Below are 4,513 nucleotides of genomic sequence, written 5' to 3' on the forward strand. Positions count from 1 at the left end.
GAAGCTATTGATGATCATTATTGCAGTACACTTAAACAATCCCCATACCATGTAAGTTTCTACGTAATAACACATCACAACCTTTGCATACTGGCTGAGGCCCAGGTAGAAAATTTAGTACTTCTCTTGTTTTGTTCTCATTTGAGCCTCATACTGTTTCATAGGTACAGAGAATAGCATTATCATTATGCCATTTTATAGATGCGTACAAGGGAACATCTTCAAAAAGTTGGTGGAAAAGAGGAATGAAAAGATAGTTGAGGAGCAAACCCCCGGGTATCAGAGTGAAGACGCCTGGGATTAGGAGCCCCCGGCATGCTGCGCCCCAAGGCTTTGACCCAGGTGCTAAGCCAAGCCAACACTGGAGGCGTCCAGAGCACCATACTGCTGAATAACGAGAGATCACTGCTGGTTTACTCGAGTTACCGAGACACGGATGCCGGGGTCACCGTGGCCATCACCAGTAACATCTAGGCGGCCTGCGACCGGAACGGGAACCAAGCGTTAAATGAAGACAGTCTCAAATTCATTCTCATGGACTGCATGGAGGGCCGTGTGGCCATCACCCGAGTGGCCAACCTTCTGCTTTGTATGTATGCCAAGGAGACCGTGGGCTTCGGAATGCTCAAAGCCGAGGCCCAGGCCTTGGTGCAGTACCTGGAAGAGTCCCTCACTCAAGTAGCAGCATCAGAATGGACAGAGATGGAAGCTGGGGTCAGAAAAGAGATGACTATTTGGAGGGCCAGGCTCCTTGGGAATACCTTCCTGGGCTGTGGTGGGAGGATGAGACTTTGTTTTTCCAAGAATAAACTCCATTTTTGGGTTAAAAAAAAAATTGAATATTTTCATGAAATTTTGAAGCCCCCTTATATGTATCTTTAAATTTCAGTGCCTTAAACATGTAAATTTGAATCCTTCCCCCCAAAAAACAGCATCTAAGTGATTCATCTGGGGGTTGTATTACAATATGTAGACAGAATTTTTTCTCTCATTAATTATGGAGGTACTCCTTAGCATCATGTTGTCTCTATGGTCTACACATATGCAACATACATTTTAGCTTTTGTCCCCAGTTGTCCCTCTGCTTTGAAGTCTCTTGCTGTGGAATTGCTTTTCCAGTAAAATTTCATGGTAGTTCATATTTCCCATGAAGTTACCTTTAAAACTTTCAGAGGAGTATTAACTTTTAAAAACACCAACGCAAAGAGTTTTAAATTCACCATGAAAGCAATGTTATGTGTCCTCGTGCCATCCTCCCAGTTATTGTACATGCCATAAAGGTTAATGCATTTTAGCTCGGATCCCATCTTGTTGCTTTTCTGTCTTTCTTGTGGCTTGAGGTCTTTACAGCTTTTATATCTCTCTGCCTGACTCTGAGATCAGTCTCCCTGACACTGTACCTCTCTGTTACTTGGAGAGGCAACTTAAAATATACAATTTCCAGACGGGAATGATTTAGCAAAATGAAAAACAGACAGGGGTAGAGAAGGCGGGAGGTGTCAAATGTTCCTTCTACTCCACTATCAGTTTGATGTGGTGGCCTTGTTCGTACCTAGTCCCCCTTCAGGCTGTCCACTACCCAACGTTGAAATGTCTGAAATGTTAACACAATATACATGCATAGAGGTCTGTACACCTTTCCTCCTGTCTGTTAACCCAACACATGGACTTTTAATTGTGGCGTATTTCAATTTAATTTTGCTTCACCCTTAGAAGAGAGAAACTTCTTTCAATAAGTCTCAAGAGGTATTGTTAAACATAAGTACTTGCAAGTATCGACTTCTGCTTCACTGCCTCAAAAGAAAATAATTATTTTGGGTAGCTATTGAGCATTTGCGCTTTTGAGTGAACGTCCTTCCTTTTTCCAAAAGCAAACATAGTCATAGTGATGAATTGTCATCCCAGTTACTGAATTTATAATTCACACACTTATTCATTATTAACGCACATATGAAAATAAAATCTCTGCTTTGATAAGAAGCAAATCTAATAGGAAATAAGCAAAAGAACAATGGATAGGGTAGATAAAGGTAATATCATGTAATTATCTTTTTCTCCATCCCTGCTTGTGGCAAGATATAGGATGCAATAGTGCGGGAGATTTTTATAATAAATGAGAACTTCCTGATTTTCCTAGATCTTAAAATCAGCAGGGTTCAACATGATTCATTAAGCCACCATTAGCTCTATTGACTCACATGGAGATGAGGTGTCTATCACTGGCTGTAGAAAGGATTATTAAGATCATGCAGATCATCATCCTAGGCTAAGGACTGCTTTCAGTTAGGCTGCATATACTCTCTAACTTGCCTCTGAATGTGGCCATAGCAGGCCCTTACAGTTGTGTTAGATTCTGTCCAACCTTCAAAGTGGCTTTAAGCACAATTTATGCACTCTGTTAGGGATGAAAGTCCTCGTGCCTTCCTTATGCATGGTTTTCTGCAAGATAGGATCCATGGATTTCTGCAGCACAGGAAAGATAAGATGTTCAGTATCTTCCCTTTTCTGCAAATCGTCTGTATTTACAATACTACTCCAGTGGTTTCTGACTACCGCTTAGGGCAATTTTGCTTAGCCTAGCGGAATGTCCTGGAAACTACTGGCAATGATTTAACCTCTAAAATTGGAACACATTTAGTAGAGACAGAAAGCCCATGAACAAACAGTGGGCATGTGCCAGAGTAAATAAGTGTGGTTCATGAGCTGTGGTCAGAAATGTCTCTCTCTCAGTATGCAGAGCAAGGCTTTTGCCAGCATTTGCCATAAAGTCATCACACAAAGCAGTTTTTCCTTTCAATAAGACAGAGCCAATGAAAGAGGGCTCCTAGCTCCACAGTCTACCATCAGGACTGTAGTCACAGGCTATACCAAAGGAAGCCTGAGCTAAGGAGTCTTTTACTCTTATCTCATCTTTCTTACCCAGCTTGCCAAGCTTCTATAAAAAATAATGGCATCCATGAAGGAGGGAGAAGGTGGCTGGAAGAGCTGGAAGAGGAAACCTCCTTATAACATTCAAAGCTCCTCCCAGTATCTCATAACAAACCACAGAGTCAGTTTGCTTCCCCCGTTTTCCAAGCACAAAAGTTGACCCTTGCAGCATAACTTCTTCGAAGCAGTTGGTGAGGTTATCATTACCAGGTGAAATATTAAACACAGTTTTCAGATGCCTTGCTGCCACCTTCTTTTCAGAGTTCTGGCATATAGGCTTAGAAGGAGATATACATGGTCTTCATAGATTTATAAGGAGACAGACATATATGTTTACCACTGATTGCATTTCTAGTGTCCTACAGAACTTAACTCCTTGACCACACATTACAGGAAGACTGAAGGCATTGGGAGTGGCCTAGCACAATTTTTGGTGCAGTGTGCATGCTTGACTTCTGAGACTAAAGTCGGGTTTCATGTAGTTTTCTGTTACTGTGTGGACTATGAAGTATTAGCAACCACTGAAATCCAAGAAGGAACTGATGACACCATTAATCAATACCCCAGAAGACTCATTCACTATGGGGATATTTTTATCAGAGCATACATAGTTCACCTTTAAAAAAACCAGCACAGTTAGAGACGTCATTTTCTAAATACTTCTTATGCTCACCACTGTTACCTTACGGTTAAATACAGATACATGTTTTATAAACACCTCAGACATGACAACATTAGGAAAAAATAAACAAATCCAAAATGTTAATTGGCAACTAGGGAATAAAAGTCTTTATGGTGATGGTGGTGGTGATTGTATGTTATTGAATCAGTTCTAATTCATAGTGACCCTATATAGGGGTTCGGAAGCTATACATCTTTATGGAAGCAGAAAGCCTCATCTTTCTCCTGCAGAGCAACTGGTAGATTTGAACTGCTGACACTGGAATTAGCAACCCAGATTGTGATCCACTACATTACAGGACTCCTTAAAATTCTTAATATTCCCCATAATTTTGATTCCACAGTTAACTGTAACCAATATTCATCAAATACCTAGTATTTTCCAGGCATTATGCTACCTACAAAAAAATAAATAGAAAAAAGACAGCAAATATATCAAAATGTTGACAATAATCAATTCTAAGTGGAGGTATATAAGAGTTTGTACTCTGTCCAATTCAGAGATGGCATGGTTTCCTTAGGGTACCAGAGCTAAGGAGGATATGCTTTTGGTATTCTACCAGGGAGGAATGGCTTAGGAGTTAAGATTTTTGTTTTGACTCCCTTTTTTCGCTTATCCATGAGATTAGACAAATCATTTAACCTCCTCAAGTTATAGCTTTTTCCCCTGTCAAATGGGGATAAGATTTTCTGTCTTGCTTAGTTATCAGATTTTGGGGAGGATTAAGTATGATAATACATATGAAATAAGATCATTTTGTGAGAGGAGAAAGTTCTGTGCACCTAACATAAATATGTTTCTGTTGTTAAGTGTCGTCGAGTCGGTTCTGACCTATAGCAGCCCTGTATAGGGTTTCCGAGGAGCCGCTCGTGGGCTTGAACATAAATATGGGGGTGTTGGTTA

General features: G+C 40.5%; 1 pseudogene; it reads left to right on the forward strand.

Annotated features, from left to right (window-relative positions):
• The first annotated feature begins 315 nt into the window (after positions 1-315).
• On the forward strand, positions 316-943 carry LOC102841402 (annotated as a pseudogene).
• The last annotated feature ends 3,570 nt before the right edge of the window (positions 944-4,513 follow it).

The sequence above is a fragment of the Chrysochloris asiatica genome, unplaced genomic scaffold (genome assembly GCF_000296735.1).
Source record: "Chrysochloris asiatica unplaced genomic scaffold, ChrAsi1.0 scaffold00010, whole genome shotgun sequence".
NCBI classification, from domain to species: domain Eukaryota; kingdom Metazoa; phylum Chordata; class Mammalia; order Afrosoricida; family Chrysochloridae; genus Chrysochloris; species Chrysochloris asiatica.